At 47.5% G+C, this 20,741-nt stretch overlaps 1 long non-coding RNA gene across 1 annotated transcript in view; it reads left to right on the forward strand.

Annotated features, from left to right (window-relative positions):
* The window catches only part of LOC140398213 (uncharacterized), a 114,481-nt gene extending 99,683 nt beyond the window's left edge, over nt 1-14,798 (forward strand). The window contains exon 6 of the long non-coding RNA XR_011937437.1: nt 13,515-14,798. This is a non-coding gene — a long non-coding RNA (uncharacterized lncRNA). The remainder of the gene's footprint in view (nt 1-13,514) is intronic.
* Nucleotides 14,799-20,741: the final 5,943 nt, after the last annotated feature.

The raw sequence follows: 20,741 nt of genomic DNA on the forward strand, positions 1-20,741 counted from the left end.
ATCACGTCATCTTTGCCGTCAACACTAATCAGACTTCAACGGGTTTGAGGCCAGATGAGTTCATTTATAGGCAGTGCGAAGAGACATAAAACGCACTCAATTACTTTAATCCTGACTGAAACGTTATGCCTGTTATATAGCAAGACAGGCTTTTGAATTAAAAACTAGTAATCAAGTATCATTCTGCAATTGAAGTTGGTTTCAGCCGTCTATGCTCTCTGGGACCACTTAAACAGGCATGGTTTCTCTATATTTATGCCCAATGTGCTGCCTATTCCAGGCATATTAATCATCCACTACTATGGTGATTAGTGCTTCTGTCTTTGTGATGTATTCTGTTAGAGTGTCTAAAATATGTTATGTGAATTCAACCGACCCACTTTACTCCCACTGCAGCAAAGGACAACCTGGGAAATGCAGCTACTGCGCGGCACTGGGGGAAATTGCAACTCCTTATTGAGACTCTGGACACATCAATAATCTAACACACTTTGTACACACTTGCCTGCTTTTACCATCATTGACTTGCTTCAAATAACCGAAAGAAAACCTATATCCCTTGCAGAAGATGCAAAAATTGTGATCTGATACATTAATTTATCAAATAGCTCCAAAGGTCACGATATTCCCCATCAACTGACATGGGGGCTGAGGCCAATAGTAATTTCCCCACCAATGTCCCAGGTGACATCAGCTGATTGAGCACAAGCAAATAATTCAACCTGGGACTCTCATTTGTCTGTAAAGAGTAACATGTGTCAGGCTGATATTCAAAATGCTCCTTAAATTCATGGGCATTGCCCAAATCATGTGGAAGCCACGAGCACACGAGAATCCTTTGAATATTTTACTTTCAATAATCTGTGGACAAACTTGATACTTGTAGAAATTTGGACCTTGTCCAATTGCATGAAAATGAACACCACTAATTCTCAAGAAGATTGACCGGATTCTCTATTTGAGAGACTATATAGGGCTGGATTCTCCGCTGTCGGGATTCTCCGTCGCGCTGGCAGCCCGGGGATTTCCCGACGGCGTGGGGCTGCCCACAATGGAAAGCCCACTGGCCGGCTGGCGGGACGGAGAATCCCAGGGACGCGCCCTGCGGGACGGAGAATCCTGCCCTATGTTCTCCCTCCAGAGCTGAATGGCACCAGTTTCATTGGACTCGAAACGTTAGCTCCTTTCTCTCCCTACAGATGCTGCCAGACCTGCTGAGATTTTCCAGCATTTTCTCTTTCATTTCAGATTCCAGCATCCGCAGTAATTTGCTTTTATGAGGAGCTTCAGTTAGGTTGATTGATTGAAGAAGCTGGGACATTTCCATGTGGAGAAGAGAAGATTCAGAGCAGATTCGATGGATTATATTCAACATCATGAAGGCTGTGAACATGTGGGGAAAAGTTGTTCCCATTGGTAGAAGAATTCAGAACAAGAGGGCACATATTTAAGATAATTGGCGAAAGAAGCAATGGCGACATGAGGAATTTATTTTTCACAGTGAGTAGTGAGAATGCGTTGGAGGTAGATTCAGGCCTAGATTTTCACCATGGGGGATAGGCTTTCCACTGTGGCAAAAATGGCAGACATACCCGTAAATCCTAAGTGCTGTCCCCAAACATTGCACTTCCTATTTTCACAGGGAATGGCAATGATTCGCGCATGCACGGTTCGCAGAGGCTGCTGGCCATTCAAATCACCAGCTACCTCCACTAAAGTGGGATTTTGGTTGGCCAGGAATCATAGATTATCATAGAATTTACAGTGCAGAAGGAGGCCATTCGGCCCATCGAGTCTGCACCGGCTCTTGGAAAGAGCACCCTACCCAAGGTCAACACCTCCACCCTATCCCCATAACCCAGTAACCCCACCCAACACTAAGGGCAATTTTGGACACTAAGGGCAATTTATCATGGCCAATCCACCTAACCTGCACATCTTTGGACTGTGGGAGGAAACCGGAGCACCCGGAGGAAACCCACGCACACGCGGGGAGGATGTGCAGACTCCGCACAGACAGTGACCCAAGCCTGAATCGAACCTGGTACCCTGGAGCTGTGAAGCAATTGTGCTATCCACAATGCTACCGTGCTGCCAATGAAACCGAGAAAGTGAAGATTAGACCAGGTCTCACCTGAATGGCCTTGTTATATGCTGTAACAATTCTATGGAATCTCTTTTACCATGTTTTTACCACTTTTTCTTTCGATCCCCAGCAGCCTCCTGTTGCAAGCTCTTGTGTCAATATGTACCAGGGAGCGGATTGATAAATGAATTACACATGTTTGATTTGAATTTGTTTGAGTTTCAAAACTTTCTTTTCAGTGTAGCACAATCCAACTTATGGAACCCATATGCCACATGGCCACACTCTCGGCACAGTGGAGCTGGCCATCAGAGGTCATAATCTTAGAATAAGAGGCAGCAAATTATTTTTTAAAAAAAATATTTTTTTATTCGCCTCCTGTTTCACATTTTCTCCCAAATTTACACCCAACAATAATCAGTAACGAATGTAATGTCAATCTCCATATCAATAACAACGATCCCATCCTCCCACCAAACCCCAGACATTGGCTCGCATGTTAACATAAACAAATGACAAAAAGGAATCAGGAATCACCCATAGTCACCATTAACAAATACTGTCCCCCTCCCCCCCAACCGTCCCAGCCCCCAACCCCCCTAATGTTTGATGTGATCCAATTCTCCAAAGTGCATAATGAACAACGCCCATGAATTGTAGAATCCCTCCATCCTTTCCCTCAGTTCAAATTTGACCTTTTCAAGCGTTAAGAATTCCAGCAGGTCCCCCCACCACGCCAGGGCACAGGATGGAGAGGTTGATCTCTACCCTAACAGGATCCGCCTTTGGGCGATCAACGAGGCGAAGGCTACAACATCTGCCTCCGTGCCCGTTTCCAACCCCGGCTGGTCTGACGCCCCGAATATAGCCTCCCGACGGCCCGGGTCCAGTTTCATGCGCACCACTTTAGAAATTACCCTAAACACCTCCTTCCAGTAATCCTCCAGCTTTGGACAGGACCAAAACATATGAACGTGGTTTGCAGGGCCTCCCCCGCAACGTTCACACACATCTACTACCCCGTCAAAGAGCCAGCTCATCCTTGCCCTTGTAAGGTATGTTCTATACACCACCTTCAGCTGTATCAGCCCCAACCTCGCACACGAGGCGGAGGTGTTCACCCTCCAGAGCACCTCACTCCAGAACCCCTCCTCCATACCCTCTTCCAACTCTTCCCTCCACTTTGCCTTGATCCCTTCCAGTGGTGCCTTCTCCTCCTACAAAATAGCCCCGTAAACCGCCGATACTACTCCCTTCTCCAGTCGCCCTGTCATCAGCACCTCCTCCAGCAATGTGTAAGCCGGCTCTCCTGGGAAGCTCTGTATCTCCTTTCTGGCAAAGTCTCGAACCTGCATATATCTAAATATTTCCCCCTGCTGCAGCCCATACTTCGCTCCCAGCTCCTTCAATCCCGCAAAACCACCCCAAGAAATGAATCTTTTAGTGTTCCAATTCCTTTCTCCTCCCATCTCCAAAAATGTCCATCCCACTTGCCTGGCTCAAATCTATGGTTCCCCCGAATCAGCATTTCCCTTGACCCTGCCCCCAACCCGAAGTGCTGTCGAAACTGCCTCAAATACTCAACAAAGCTATTACTATCGGACTCCCTGAGTATCTCCCCAGGGCCGTCAGGAGCGGCGCTGTCGCTAGCGCCTTCAATCCCGACCCCCCTACATAAACTCTCCTCCTTCTGGCCCATTGGGAGTCAGCTCCGTACCTTCTCCATATTCGCCACACAGTAATAAGAGGTACCAAATTTAAAATAGATTTGAAGAGAAGCTACTTCTCCCAGAGGGTTGTGAATCTGGGGAATTCACCACCCCAGAGTGCGGTGGATGCTGGGACAGTGAGTATGTTTAAGGAGGAGCTGGACAGATTTTAAATTGGTAATGGGTTGAAGGGTTATGGAGACCGGGCAGGACGGCGGAGTTGAGGCCAGGATGGGATCAGCCATGATCACATTATAAGACCATAAGACCATAAGACACAGGAGCGGAAGTAAGGCCATTCAGCCCATCGAGTCCACTCCGCCATTCAATCATGGCTGATTTCAACTCCATTTACCCGCTCTCTCTCCATAGCCCTTAATTCCTCGAGAAATCAAGAATTTATCAACTTCTGTCTTAAAGACACTCAACGTTCCGGCCTCCACCGCCCTCTGTGGCAATGAATTCCACAGACCCACCACTCTCTGGCTGAAGAAATTTCTCCTCATCTCTGTTCTAAAGTGACTCCCTTTTATTCTAAGGCTGTGCCCCCGGGTGCTAGTCTCCCCGCTAATGGAAACAACTTCCCTACGTCCACACTATCTAAGCCATTCATTATCTTGTAAGTTTCTATTAGATCTCCCCTCAACCTCCTAAACTCCAATGAATATAATCCCAGGATCCTCAGACGTTCATCGTATGTTAGGCCTACCATTCCTGGGATCATCCGTGTGAATCTCCGCTGGACCCGCTCCAGTGCCAGTATGTCCTTCCTGAGGTGTGGGGCCCAAAATTGCTCACAGTATTCTAAATGGGGCCTAACTAATGCTTTATAAAGCTTCAGAAGTACATCCCTCATTTATATTCCAAGCCTCTTGAGATGAATGACAACATTGCATTTGCTTTCTTAATTACGGACTCAACCTGCAAGTTTACCTTTAGAGAATCCTGGACTAGGACTCCCAAGTCCCTTTGCACTTCAGCATTATGAATTTTGTCACCGTTTAGAAAATAGTCCATGCCTCTATTCTTTTTTCCAAAGTGCAAGACCTCGCACTTGCCCACGTTGAATTTCATCAGCCATATCTTGGACCACTCTCCTAAACTGTCGAAATCTTTCTGCAGCCTCCCCACCTCCTCCATACTACTTGCCCCTCCACCTATCTTTGTATCATCGGCAAACTTAGCCAGAATGCCCCCAGTCCCGTCATCTAGATCATTAATATATAAAGAGAACAGCTGTGGCCCCAACACTGAACCCTGCGGGACACCACTCGTCACCGGTTGCCATTCCGAAAAAGAACCTATTATCCCAACTCTCTGCCTTCTGCCTGACAGCCAATCGTCAATCCATGTTAGTACCTTGCCTCGAATACCATGGGCCCTTATTTTACTCAGCAGTCTCCCGTGAGGCACCTTATCAAAGGCCTTTTGGAAGTCAAGATAGATAACATCCATTGGCTCTCCTTGGTCTAACCTATTTGTTATCTCTTCAAAGAACTCTAACAGGTTTGTCAGGCACGACCTCTCCTTACTAAATCCATGCTGACTTGTCCTAATCTGACCCTGCACTTCCAAGAATTTAGAAATCTCATCCTTAACAATGGATTCTAGAATCTTGCCAACAACCGAGGTTAGGCTAATTGGCCTATACTTTTCCATCTTTTTCCTTGTTCCCTTCTTGAACAGGGGGATAACAAAAGCGATTTTCCAATCCTCTGGGACTTTCCCTGACTCCAGTGACTTTTGAAAGATCATAACTAACGCTTCCGCTATTTCTTCAGCTATCTCCTTTAGAACTCTAGGATGTAGCCCAGCTGGGCTCGGAGATTTATCAATTTTTAGACCTCTTAGTTTCTCTAGCACTTTCTCCTTTGTGATGGCTACCATATTCAACTCTGCCCCCTGACTCCCCGGAATTGGTGGGATATTACTCATGTCTTCTACTGTGAAGACTGACGCAAAGTACTTATTTAGTTCCTCAGCTATTTCCTTGTCTCCCATCACAAAATTACCAGCGTCATTTTGGAGCGGCCCAATGTCAACTTTTGCCTCCCGTTTGTTTTTAATGTATTTAAAGAAACTTTTACTATCATTCCTAATGTTGCTGGCTAGCCTACCTTCATATTTGATCCTCTCTTTCCTTATTTCTCTCTTTGTTATCCTCTGTTTGTTTTTGTAGCCTTCACAATCTTCTGACTTCCCACTACTCTTTGCCACATTATAGGCTTTCTCTTTTGCTTTGATGCATTCCCTAACTTCCTTTGTCAGCCATGGCTGCCTAATCCCCCCTCTGATAACCTTTCTTTTCTTTGGGATGAACCTCTGCACTGTGTCCTCAATTACTCCCAGAAACTCCTGCCATTGCTGTTCTACTGTCTTTCCCACTAGGCTCTGCTCCCAGTCGATTTTCGTCAGTTCCTCCCTCATGCCCCTGTAGTTACCTTTATTTAACTGTAACACCTTTACATCTGATTCTACCTTCTTTCTTTCAAATTGGAGATTGAATTCTACCATATTATGATCACTGCCTCCTAAGTGCTCCCTTACTTTAACATCTTTAATCAAGTCTGGCTCATTACATAACACTAAGCCCAGAATGGCCTGTTCCCTCGTGGGCTCCATCACAAGCTGTTCCAAAAAGCCCTCCTGTAAACATTCAATGAATTCCCTTTCCTTGGGTCCACTGGCAGCATTATTTACCCAGTCCACCTGCATAGGGCCTGTTCCTGTGCTGTACATTTCTTTGTTCTTTTAGAAGATTGTAGTTTAGTCGGGCAGTATGGTCGGCACGGGCTTGGAGGGCCGAAGGGCCTGTTCCTGTGCTGTACATTTCTTTGTTCTTTGTTCTTTGTATTGAAGTCCCCCATGATCACTGTGACCTTGCCTTTCTGACATGCCCTTTCTATTTTGTGGTGCATTTTGTGCCCCCGGTCCTGACCACTGTTAGGAGGCCTGTACATAACTCCCATTATGGTTTTTTTGCCTTTGTGGTTCCTCAACTCTACCCACACAGACTCCACATCATCTGACCCTATGTCATTTAGTGCTATTGATTTAATTTCATTCCTAATTAACAAGGCAACCCCGCCTCCTCTGCCCACCTCCCTGTCTTTTCGATGGGTTGTGAATCCCTGGATGTTTAAATGCCAGTCCTGAACCCCCTGCAGCCATGTCTCTGTGATGCCTACCACATCATACCTGCCAGTCACAATCTGGGCCACAAGCTCATCTACCTTGTTCCGTACACTGCGCGCATTTAAATATAGCACCTTTAATTCTCTATTGACCGTCCCTTTTTGTTTTCTTAGTGTGGTGGACCTTGGTTTACTGAGCCTTTCCATACACTGTGTCATATTTTGTGGGATGGGGACTATCGTAACCTCTCCTGAGTTTTGTCTTTTCGTGCTTTTTTGTATTCGTAAGCAGCTACGCTTCCCACTGATTACTTCACCTCTTGGTTCCCTGACTTTCCCTTCCCCCCCAATCTTTAGTTTAAAGTCCTATTGACCACCCTATTTATTCTTTTCACCACAACACTGGTCCCAGCTCGGTTCAGGTGGAGACCATCCCAACAGTATAGGTCCCCCCTGTCCCAAAACTGATGCCAGTGTCCCATGAAAAGGAACCCCTCTTTCCCACACCACTCTTTCAGCCACGTGTTAACTTCCCTTATTCTTGCCTCCCTATGCCAATTTGCACGTGGCTCGGGCAGTAATCCGGAGATTATGACCCTTGAGGACCTGTTTATTAATTTGAATCCTAGCTCTTTATAATCTCTAAACAGGTCCTCTTTCCTAGACTTGCCTCTGTTGTTGGTACCGACATGGACCACAACAACTAGATCCTCCGCCTCCCTCTCCAGTATCCTTTCAAGCCGGTCAGAGATGTCACACACCCTAGCACCGGGCAGGCAACATACCATGCGGGACTCTTTATTCTGCTCACAAAGGATACTATCTATCCCCCGATAATAGAATCCCCTACAACTACAACTTGCCTATTTGCTCCCTCCCCTTGAATGGCCTGGTGGTTGAAGGTGGTTAAATTGCCGACTCTCGCTCCTCGGTCATCTGTTCTACGTGGTCTGGCAGCAGCTATAGGGAAAGAAAAGAGTTAACTTTTCGAGTCCAGACGGCCCTTTGTCAAAGCTGGAAACGTTAGTTCCTTTCTCTCCCTACAGATGCAGCCAGCATTTTCTCTTTGGTTTCAGATTCCAGCATCCGCAGTAATTTGCTTTTATCCAGTCTTCTAGGAAGGAGGTGCTCTGGCTGATTTTGCAATCCAGCTCTTAATCTATAGCATTGTAGGTAACAGATGAGGAACATATCAACCGTGATAGAATGGTGGAGCAGACTCAATGAGCTGAATGGCCTAATTCTGCTCCTATCTTGTACAAACCCCCCCCCCCCCCCAACACCACCCTCACCACCCTCACCCCCACGCCATCTTCACCCCCACACCACCCTTACTCCCCACACCACCCTCACCCTCACCACCACTCTCACCCACATACCACTCCCACACCACCCTCACCCACATACCACTCCCCCACCACCCGCGCTCCCCTCGGTCTGCAGTCTAATCATGCATCTTGTCTTGTGTCTTACAGGATCTGCTGGTGATGGGGCGGGTCCATCAGGCGCCCCCCCACCACCAGCCAGAGCCACAGCCGGAGCCTCCCCGTGAGTCGAGCAGTGGCGAGGAGATCAGCTCGGACGGCAGTCCTCCGCCCGAGACACAGGACCCCCCAGGGCTAATGACTGAGGATGACACCGACTTCCCGTCACAGCCGTCTCCAACACCCTCCACCATCCCAGAGACGCTCACCTCACTTGGGCACTTTATTGGAGAGGTTCCTGGGACACTCTCTGGTGCGCACCACACAGCTGTTCCGGTACATCAGGTGAAGGTAGGAACACCCGAGGGGGCGGACGGTCAGAGGGCAGGCCAAGCCCAGGAACTAACTGCCATCCAGATGGGTTTCGGACTTCTGGAACAGACTACCATCGATTGTGGAGATGCCGTCACAGAGCCAGGGACTATGTGAGGGGTTGTCAGCGAGCATCCAGACCTGCAGGTGCTGTTGGAGGAGTCCAACTATGTGCAGGAGCAGGAGGTGGTGCCGACCATGCGTGCCACCCAGGCCAACAGCACACGGGTGGCATCCGCAGTGGTTTGCTTTCGATCAACATGTCCAAGGCCTGGGATATTCTGTGCAGGTGTTGGCCGAGGCCCAGGACAGGGTTGCCACCTCACAGGCAGCCATGTGCCAGAGAAACCTGGAAATCACAGCGGCGCTTCTGAACATGGCCCAGCCACAGCAGGCCATGGCTGGGAACATCAGCGGCATTGCCCAGGCGCTGGCCAACATGGTGCAGACACAGAGGGAGGTGGCCCAGTCTCAAAGGAAGATGACTCAGCCACTGGCTAATGTGACACAAACACAGAAGATGGTGGCATAGTCAATGGGTGATGGAGAAGTTTCACTCCCTGTGCTCCTTGGCCGCGAACATGCAAACCCTGATCATGACCAGAGTGGGCCTCCAGGACTGGCAGCACCAGTTGGCGGAGGAGCCTAAGGGGATAGCTCCACTCACACCCCCTTCCCATGGAGCAGCCCGGGGGCCATCGTGCTGATGGTGATGAGGCCTGTGCCGGTGATGGCCACAGGGGAGGTGCCGGAACACCGCTGCACCTCAGAATGACTCCCTCCTGGCTTGGTGCATCTCATGGTCAGCAGGTAGAAGAGGGCGACACCATGCTACCTGGGATCCAAGGCCAGGTCGCCCCAGAAGACGTCCGCCAATAGGGACACAACTCGCAGGACGGGAATCACAGCAGGCCGCCTCTATTCCTGCTGTACCATCTGGGGAACCACCAAGACGTAGCGTTAGGGCCCATTAGGCCAGAAGTTTTGACACGAGTCAAGCTGGCATGGGTACAGGGCACCAATCTGTCTATATGTTGTCACATTAAACACCTGTTTACACTGTTACAACTTGTCTCGGTGCTCTGTCGGATGGGTGTGAGGGATGGACTGGTTTGGGCTGGCCAGAGAGGGGGTTGGGGTGAGAATGGGCGGATGTTGTGGGTAGCCTGGGCTGGGCAGAGGGGGGGGGAATGGGCCAATGTTGTGGGTGGCCTTGGCTCCATCCCCACCTTCTGTCCCCAACCCTGTCACCCCAGGGCTTCGATGGGACGGTGTGGTAGAATGGCCAGCTTGCAGGCAGGGATCAACCAGGTGGATGGTGGAAAGTGCTACCGTGGGCAGGAGTCGGATGTTGTCACATGATGCGGAGCACCAGAGCTCACCATCCTCCTCCATCCCATGGACCAGACCCGCTGTTACTGCCAACCCAGGGCCCGCACCCCATAGTGCGGCAGGTATGTATCACGGAGGGAGTTATAGGCGAGTGGGTGGCCGGGAGGGGGATGTGTGTGGGGGTGGGATGCGGTGCTCGTGCCCTTGGCAATTGGAAGCGGAAAAAAATTAGTTACCCTGATCTTACACTGTAAAACTAAAGAAAATAGCACGGAATTCGGGGTGGTGTCATTATGATGAAGTGTCATTTTGATCAGGTAGAATTCTCATGTGCTGCACTTAAATGGAAGCAACACACGTCTTTGGGTAAGAATTGGTGTGGATTGGGACAAAATCTTCTCCCAACCTTTCACGTTTTGTTTTTCTGTTGGTGGTTTGAGGCGCTCCTAACTCATTGAAATATGCGACTCATTAATGACTGCTGCAATTAAGGCCGTGCATGTTAATGATCTCAGACTGTGATAGCTTTTTAATTTCCAAGCACGGCCATTATGGTGCTGTCTATCCATCATTCCTCTCACCTCATTCTCCATGAACAGTCATTTGTGGACTAGATAAGCTTAAAATAGTTCATCATATTTGAGCCATGAATAACTCCTCAGCATCGGACTTTGTGTTGTTTTTGCTGGATCGTGACAGATTGGTTTACTGTTAACACTCCAGTATGTACCTGGGCGAGCACTTCACTGTAGTGCTGAAGGAATCCTGCATTGGTGGAAGGTGCAGTTGTTGGAAAGATTCCATGGCACATCGTGAGGAGAATAGAAACACTGATGTCAAATACTTATCCATCAATCACCACCATCAAAACCAATTAACTGGTTAATTGTCTTAATTTCTGTCAGAAACATCTTGTGTAAGAATTGACCTACGTTAACAATAATGACTACACATCAAAAAGTAATTAATTGCCTATGAAGTGGTTTAAACACATGAAGAGGCCCAGACATGAAACAGAGGTTGGCTAGAAATGAGTTGATACAATGGTTAGTTTGTTTGATGCATCACTGGTGTAGGAGAATAAGAGTTACCCTTTCATTATTTTGTGCATAATGAGTTTCCAATCTCTTTTCATTATTTCATGCATAATAGATTCCCAAACACAGTCAGACCCTTCCAATTGGGAAGGGAATTAACACATGCTCTCAAAGTTCTGTTCCCCGACTGAGATGGGGAAATCAATTGGTTTAATTGACAGTCTTTGCATCGTGGCATGTGGGTTATTGCTGGGATCTGAATTAACAAGGGGAAAAATAAACAGAATAGGGTTTAAATAAATGAAATCCTTTCTAACAGATTCGCTGCAAACAGCAATATATATCTGTGTCTCTATGCTTGGAAAAAATGATTCTTCAAATGCAATTTTTTGACATTATGTTTTCGAAAGCAATCACCATTTAATCAAGCATTGCATTTTTAAAAAATTGATGAATATCACAATAATGAGAAAATATAATCACCGAGAAGGGAAAATAAGGAGACTGGTCATATATTGATCAGTACAATGCTGGTTCGAGGAACGGCACTCGGTATTCATGTTGGGCTTTCTGTTGTTTATCCGTTAGTTCATAAATACAGCTCGTTGAATAGGACATATCTGGATCACGTGCTGGAGCTACTTCATAGATGCTCTCTGCAAATTATTTGTGTATTTCATTTTTTCTCTGTAAATTTAGAGTATCCAATTATTTTTTTTTCCAATTAAGGGGCAATTTAGCGTGGCCAATTCACCTACCCTGCGCATCCTTTTGGGTTGTGGGGGTGAGACCCACGCAGACATGGGGAGAATGTGCAAACTCCACACAGATAGGGACCCGAGGCCAGGATCGAACTTGGGGTCCTCAGCGCGTGAGACAGCAGTGCTAACCACTGCACCACCGTCCATTCCTGAATTATTTAAACACACATCATGGGATGAAATTGGAAGTTTCCTCATCTGTATGGTACAACGTTGCTGCAGTGAATTGATGGATTCCGCTGCTACATGAGCGACATTGAATGCTTTGTGTCCCGTTCAACTGTTCAGTCTTTAATTATGCGAGTCTGGCAACTGACCTATGCTCCATGTGCTTAACCTGGGTATTGACTCAGAGCAAAGTAACCAGAGGATCACACAGAAGCTACTAGAAACTGAGCTGAAAGAGTGGGGTAGATATTTTAAATCATTGTATAAAACCCTGTAATATAGTTCCTGTTCCTAGAAACTAATGTAACCTCTGCATTGATCTGAGGTAAATCAAATATGTAAAATGCACAACAGTAAGAATGCTGTAATGTTCTTTTATTTGAACACTGGTATCTTTTGCATCCACATGGAGTGTTAGGTGGAGCTTCAGTTTAACATTGAATGTGAAAGACAGCACCTTCAAATGTGCAGCATTTCCTTAGGGGTGCGCTGAGGTGTCAGCCTACTCTAGGTTATACAGTCAAGCCTCTGGAGTGCGACACCCTTCTGACCCAGTGTTGATAGTGCCACCACTGAGTTGTGGTTGAAACCTGTTTATGTTAAATTGGATTTTAAGATTTAATCCATTCTGATTTAGCAAATTAAGATCATAAGACCATAAGATATAGAAGCAGAATTAGGCCTTTCGATCCATCGAGTCTGCTCCGCCATTCAATCATGGCTGATACGTTTCTCATCCCCATTCTCCTGCCTTCTCCCCATAACCCCTGGTTCCCTTATTAATTAAGAACCTCTCTATCTCAGTCTTGAAGACACTCAGTGACTTGGCCTCCACAACCTTCTGTGTCAACGAGTTCCACAGATTCACCACCCTCTGGCTGAAACAAATTCCTCCTCATCTCAATTTTACAGGATCGTCCCTTCAGTCTGAGGCTGTGCCCTCGGATTCTAGTCTCTTCTACCAGTGGAATCATCTCAGACGTTTTAATTAGTTGGAGTGGGATGTTGTGATGACTTTAAACAGGAAAGGGTTAAAATTCGTCCTCTCCCTAGACCTTGCTCTAAATGTTGGAAAGACCAAGGAACTGATCATTGACTTCAGGGAGTGCAGCACGACACACTCCCGTCTGTATCAATGGCTCCGAAGTGGAGATGGTCGATAGCTTTAAGTTCCTGGGGGTCACCATCACCAACAGTCTGTCCTGGTCCACTCACGTTGATGCAGCAGTCAAGAAAGCCCAACAACTTCCGACGGAAGCCAAAGAAATTTGGCATGTCTACATTGACTCTCACAAACTGAGCAGGGCTGGTTTAGCACAGTGGGCTAAACAGCTGACTTGTAATACAGAACAATGATAGGAGCATGGGTTCAATTCCCGTACCGGCCTCCCCGAACAGGCGCCGGAATGTGGCGACTAGGGAGTTTCACAGTAGCTTCATTGAAGCCTACTTGTGACAATACGTGATTATTATTATTATTAACTTCTATAGATATGCGATAGAGAGCATCCTATTCGGCTACATTACAGCTTGGTATGGCAACTGCTCGGCCCAAGATCGCAAGATATTGCAGAGTGTGGTGAACTCAGCCCAATGCATCACACAAGCTTGCCACCCCCACATTGATTCTGTATACACCTCCCGCTGCCTCAGGAAGGCAGACAGCATTATAAGAGACCCCGCCCACCCAGGCATTACCTTCTTCCAGATCCTTCCATCAGGCAGAAGGTACAGAAGTCTGAAGACCCGCACATCCAGAGATACGAACAGCTTCTTCCCCACAGCTACAAGACTCCTCAACGACTCCTCCTCAGACTGATCTGTTCCCTGTAAGAACACTATTCACGACGCCCTATGCTGATCTTGCTCATGTATTTGCTTTGTTTGACCCCTTGTTCCGCACTGTAACCAATCACTGTTTGTCGATGCACCATTTGTCAATGTTGTCAGTTGATTACTCTTTTTGTCTCCTATGTACGCACTGTGTACGTTCGCTCAGCTGCAGGAAAATACTTTTCACTGTACTTTGGTACATGTGACAATAAATCAGATCAAATCAAAGAGAGGGAAATAAATAATCACTGAAGGGAAGACAGTTTTACATTTTGGGTTTTGTTCCATCAGATGATTTCAAAATCTGGAAAGTTTCACAGACTGAGGTGGGTTGTTTGTTTTTAATTTCTTTTTTTGTTCCGTTCATAACTCCACAGATTCTCAAATGGCAAAATCCAACTGAAAGCTCCTCAACCCTTTTAGTTACATGATTCCACCAAAAGTCTGTCTGGTGCTCAACACCAGACTTCCTGTTGCTGAGTTTAGCAATGTGAATTATATGTTCACTTGCTATTTTAATCGAACACTAGACTGCTGCATGTTTAAGATTATGTACATTTTCTAAAACAGTAACAGCTGTTTCTCTTTACCTCTCCCCATTAAAAATAGCTTATTACAGAGAAAAACTAATAAACAACGTCACAGTAACATTACATCAAAGGCCTGTCTCTCCTCATTTAATGTCCTTTGAGGGGACCGATTATTCAGTCCTCCTCCTGATAATATGCAATTTGAAGTGCAGAACAGGTTCCATTATATCTGATACAGCTGTCATTTTAAAACAATCTTATTTGAAGTTATGTACTATTACACTCTTTGATACATAAAGTATATTTAAATAGCGTTATTACCATTGAAAGTGTAGCCAATTTTCCCTCGATTTATCAGCAGAATGCACTGATATTATTCTCTTTGAATAAAACTTCATTTGTGTCGAAAAAACATTGTCTCCAGGCTTGTCTGTTATGTCATTGTGATAAATACACTCCACGGATCTTCCAGCACTATTCCATCGCCAAAAAAGCAGCCAATCCCTATTTAGCAGACGAGGGAAAAACACAATATAGAAGTGATAAGAAATGAAATGAGAAAATGGAATTTTGTCATCCACTCCATTCCCTGCACGGGCTTTGCATAGACAGGGAGAACTGCTGCAAGTGCCAGAAATCAGGAATACAATAAGAGCATGCTGGATTTTTCCAGGTCAACCGGGATCCATTGAGGGAAAGAGACAAGCTCGCAATCTTTATAAGCACATCTCTGTTAATAAGTCTGAGCTGTTCACCCATCGGACAAATCAATGCCTTTCACACCCACTATCCCCGTAACCCTTGCATTGCTGTTAATCAGAAATATATCAGCCAGTCGGTGTTAAATTAATGTTTTTGAGTGAAGAAAAATGCTGAAATCTTTGATCACTTATTAGGATGTGGTTATATTTCAGCGACAGAACTAACACGTACAAGCGAATACCTTTCAAATATTCCCCAGCTAGCTCCAAGTCACATTCTTCTGGTGCAGAAGTCCTCTCCCTACTGGTAAAGTGTAAACGGCTTTTGAAGGTGTGGGTAGGAGCAGCCTTGAAACCTAGATAACGACTCTATGCGAGGTTATTAATGACCAGTCTGAGCAACTTATAAACCCAGTCTGACAGTTCTGGTTCAATTATTGTCAACTCCGCTCAGCATCAGAATGCACCTCACACAATTACTCTTCAGAATTATACGGTCGAATGCGTATTCATTCACATATTGCCAAATGACCTGTTTTTCCGTCCCCTTCGTGGGCAATGCCTCAGAGTGGAGGGTGAATTGCTTCCACTCTGAGGAGGTGGGTACTGCGGTGGATGAGTAGTCCAATCCTGGATGCACAGACTCTGCCACAGGTTTGGCGGGTGGTGTTTGATGGTGGGTGGGACACGCTGGATTCTGCGCTCTCCGTTGTTTAAGCTTGGCCTTCACGTGCTCCACCCCATGCCGTTTGAGGTGTTTGGCACCCTCACGGATGCTTTTTTTCCAGTTTGTGTGTTCTAAGGCAAGTGATTCCCATGTGTTGATTGGGATGTTGCATTTATTTAGGCCGAATTTCAGCGTATCTTTGCAGCGTTTCCTCTGCCTTCCTAATGATCGCTTGCCATTGCAGAGCTCGGAGTAGAGCACTCGTTTCAGGAGTCTTGTGTTGGGCATGGGAGCAACGTAGCCCCCCTCCCCCATCGCAACTAGTTGAGTGTGACCAATGCCTCGATACTGGGGATATTGGCCAGGGAGAGGGCCCTGAATTTGGTACGCATGTCCTGCCTGTGGATTTGCAGGATTTTGCAGAGGCAACGTTAGTGATGTCTCTCCAGGGATTTGAGGTATCTGCTGTACGTTGTCCATGTTTCTGATGCACACAGGAGGGTGGGGACCACAGCTGCTCTGGAGACAATGAGCTTAGTGCTGGGTTTGAGGTTTCGGTCTTCAAACACTGTTCCTCAGGCGTATGAAGACTGCACTGACACATTGGATTCAATGCTGGATTTCATCATCAATGTCTGCTCACACCTGTGCACCAGGACTAATATGCGATGTGGAGTGGTATCATAAATCACTCCCACATGGCTACCAGCAGTCGAGGGCCACTGTAATAAACTGCTGAAATTATCACGTGTCCTCATTCCAGCACAACCACACAACAATACATGATGTCAGGAGCTGGCTGAGAAGACACAAGAGCTCTGCCGCACCAACCCGCTTACTTTTGACAAGAACATTGTCCGAAAGCTGGAACATTTATGAGAAGAAACGGTGCATAAACTGCTCTGCCGGTTTGTCCGGCAAGTCGAAGAAAGTCCAAGCCTGTACTTTGCCGAACCTGGTGGGCCCGGAGGTTGTGGAGAAATCGGAATCCTTTGCATTGCAGAAGAGGGAAGACCTGAGGTCCAACTCAAGAAATTTGAACATATCTGCACGCCGGCAAAAAACGTTATCATCAATCAACACGCTTTCGGTACTGCTATTCCGAAACCCAATGAATCGATAAAGTCATATGTTTCAACTGAAAATTCTGGCAAAAAAAAAAGCGAATTTGTGCTCACACTGACTAACTTGTAAGATTCCTTGTAGTGTATGGATTGCACAGCAACAGTGTGCACAAGCAGCCACTCCTTGAGAAAAAACTTAACGTTGGAATTCGCCACTAATGCTTGCATGTTGAATAAACAGTCTGAGCGGAGCACAAAATAATTAAGTAGCAAATCTGAAGTCTTTTCTGTACAAAACACACCCTGCTCAAACTGCACTGACTAGCACCCACAAAAAAGAAGCACATGCTTTACATTTAACAAGCGCTGCAACAACTGTGGTAAATAGAAACTCTTTGCCAAGTGTCGCGGATCACAGCCATATCAACTTGCCACTACCACAAGACACGTTGCAGCCAGCTACCTCTCCAAAGTTCAGCATGTGAATGAGCTGGAGGTACAACAAAACTTTTAGCCTCTGGAAGCATTCTACTGCAGCCAACAAAATGTTGACCTCATCACTGCAGTGAAGAAAGCTTTCGGACCTTCCAGTGTTACAAGACCTTGCTGTCCGAAAACTTATGGTGTTGGCAGCAGATGTGTCTCAGCACGGGTTTGGAGCATATGCTTCCAGAATGGCAAACCAGTGGCTTTTGCATCAAGGGCAGTGACACTGGGCTGGATTCTCTGCCGGCGGGATGCTCCGTTTTGCCGGCAGCCCGGGCGTTTCCCGACGGCGTGGGGCTGCCCCACAATGGGTAACCCTATTGACCAACCGACATAACGGAACATGTCCACCGATGCTCTGCCTGCTGGGGGGCTAGCAGCCATGGCACGATAAAGCCCCCGGCTTTACCTGCCGATATGGATGCAAAATGGCCGGGTCCGTGGCCACGCTTGCACACGTCGGCGACCTGCAGCAGTCGTGCTGTACAACATGGCGCCATCCCCGTGTGGATCCGGCCTGCCAAACACTGCCCCCCTGTAACCCCCTCCCCACCCCCCGGACCACCTCCACCAGTCCCCCCAGCCCCTGCCAAAGCCCCCCACTGGCCAGCGGAATGGTTCCTGCCCACAGTCCGCAGCCACCACACCAGGTTTATGAAAAGTGAGAGGACACGTGTCCCACGCGGTTGGGAAGTTGGCCCATTGGGGGCTGAATATCGGGGGAAGCGCCTCAGGTGATGTCCTGAGGCCATCCCAATGGCGTGCGGTGTACTCCTCGAGTATGCCATTTTTGAGGGGGCGGAGCATCGGAAAAATGGTGCCGTCCGCGATTTCGGCATTAAAATGATTCTCTGGCTGATCAGCGAACGCGATTTGGGCGTCGGCAATCGGAGAATCCAGCCCTAAGTGCTGACATCGGGACTGAATCGGTGATGTTCTACAACCCCGAAAGCAGCGGCAATCCCGGAGCAATTCAGGATCCATTAATGGGCGAGCACCAGTGCCACATGGAACTATTGCAATTCCAATCGGGGTCGAGATTGGCACGCGAGAAGCTGACAAGCTGCAGCGGCGTATCAGCACTCTATTCTCCAACAAACACCCATTCCAGCCAAGAATACAGCGGCAGGACCGACAGCCCATGGTCGCGCCTTTGGTAACATGTACTACCTCCTCTCTCTCCCTCAGCATCCACAGCGCCTGCTTCCCGATTTTAGATACCACAAGTGAACCTCGCCATCGGTAATTCCTCCTGTCGAAGACGGAGCATCGCGGGATACCCAAAGTGTACCGGGAAGGGATGGTAAATGATATTCCAATGACATTTACTGGACAATTTGAATGCCCACGCCGGAATGTGGGGGTAGGACACATTCACGCCACTGCTGAGACACCGGAACATGGCATCCCTTTGGGTGCCCGGCTTCGATTTTCGATTCACGCACGATTCTATGCCCAATCAGATTTCACGATTCCGGCGACGAACGGAGAATCCTGGTCCCTGTCCTTAACTCTCGGTAATTTCATGATTTCATTTACAGCTGTCCAGCCACTGTTGAAATTGATCACCAGCCGCTCATCACCATCTTCAGAAAGCCCCTCCATACGGCACTTCAGCGAATGATCCTTGAGCTCCAACAATCCAACCTCAATGTGATCCACTAGGATGGCATGGAACGATACTTAGCAGAGTCCTTGTCCAGGGCTCATCTACCCACCATTGAGTATGCTGAGCATAAGTAAGACATTGACATTATGACATAGAATCATAGAATGCACAATGCAGAAGGAGGCCATTCGGCCCATCGAGCCTGCACCGGCCCTTGGAAACAGCACCCCACTTAAGCCCCACACCTCCACCCAATCCCCATAACCCAGCAACCCCACCTAACCTTTTTGGACATTAAGGGCAATTTAGCATGGCTAATCCACCTAACCTGCACATCGTTGGACTTGTAGGAGGATACTGGAGCACCCGGAGGAAATCCACACAAACACAGGGAGAACATGCAGACTCCGCACAGACAGTGGCTCAAGCCGGGAATCGAATCTGGGACCCTGGTGCTGTGAAGCAACCATGCTAACCACTGTGCTGCCCAATCCAATTGTCGTCATCATGGAAAACCGATGAACTCAAAGCTGTCCTGTAAAAAGATCACACACGCAAGCAACTTACGGCATCATCATAAAGGGATGGCCTGCAATGGCAAAAGATCTTCCCCATGAGCTCCACAGTTTTTAAGCCAACAGTGCAAGATGGACTGATACTGCAGGGCCAGAATTTTGTAATCCCTTACCTTCTGCAGAAATACTACACCAAGCACCAAGGACACTTGGGGAGGTTGGTTGGGGGTGGGGAGGAGGGCAATGCGACAAAGCATAGAGCAAACTAAACTATGTACCCACCGCCAATGTATGGCGATATAGTGAGGGAGGTGTGTGAGTCTGTAACATGAAATGTGCACAAGCCTCACCAAACTAAAGAACCACTGCACCTTCATGAGATTCCAGACCTTCGATGGTCACTCACCGCAGAAAGTTTGAATGCTGGACTGTGAAACAGCATCTAGTCCTTGTTGATGAATTCTCAGAGTGGTTTGAAGTTGAGTCCTTACCTGACATGAATAGCACCACAGTAATCTGGATGCTGAGCAGATACTTCACCATGCATACCATCCACAATGGCTAATGACAGACAATGCCATGCAGTTTGTGTGCAGTGAGTCCAAGGACTTTGATCATGTTACAAGTAGCCCCCTTTATCCACAATCGAATGGTTTGGTGGAGTGAGCAATACATTCAGCAAAGCACTTCTGTGAAAACTGCCTCCGCGACATCGCAGACCTTTAACCTGCATTGCTTAAACTGCGCAACCTGCCAAGGGAAGGTCTGCTCTCAGCCTCACAGAGAATGTTCTCTAGGCACACTTGGACAATGACCCCTGTTGCCAAAACCCCACTGCAGCCTGCAGTGGAAACAAAAGTGAAGGAAACCCTGATGAAACAACAGCAAAGGGGGAAGAGCTATTTTGATCGCAATGCCGGCAAATTCCGGACTTTGAAACCGGGCCAGACAGTCAGAATACAAATTCCGCAGGGTTATGGCAAGCTGACAGTCATGCACAGCCAATGACCCCCAGCCCAACAGCTATGTGGTTGTTTCGGATGGTGCCATGTATGTTAGGAACCGACGTCAGCTGCTTCAGCTACCTGAACCAGCCCCACCAAGCGCCACAGAGGCCAAACTCTGAGTTTGCAGTCCATTCCTCCCACACCAGCTGAGACAGAGCCCCTGCCTGCTACCAAGGCAACAAGCCCTGCAGCCACCATGCCCACCCCAGGCTTGCCTGGTGCTATCCACCATGTGGTCTACTCGAGCCTGTAGTCACCAAGTTGGCTAACCCTGGGAGGCAGCTGGGATATTGTCCACATGGTGGA

This window comes from Scyliorhinus torazame, chromosome 21 (genome assembly GCF_047496885.1).
Source record: "Scyliorhinus torazame isolate Kashiwa2021f chromosome 21, sScyTor2.1, whole genome shotgun sequence".
Taxonomy (NCBI): Eukaryota; Metazoa; Chordata; class Chondrichthyes; order Carcharhiniformes; family Scyliorhinidae; genus Scyliorhinus; species Scyliorhinus torazame.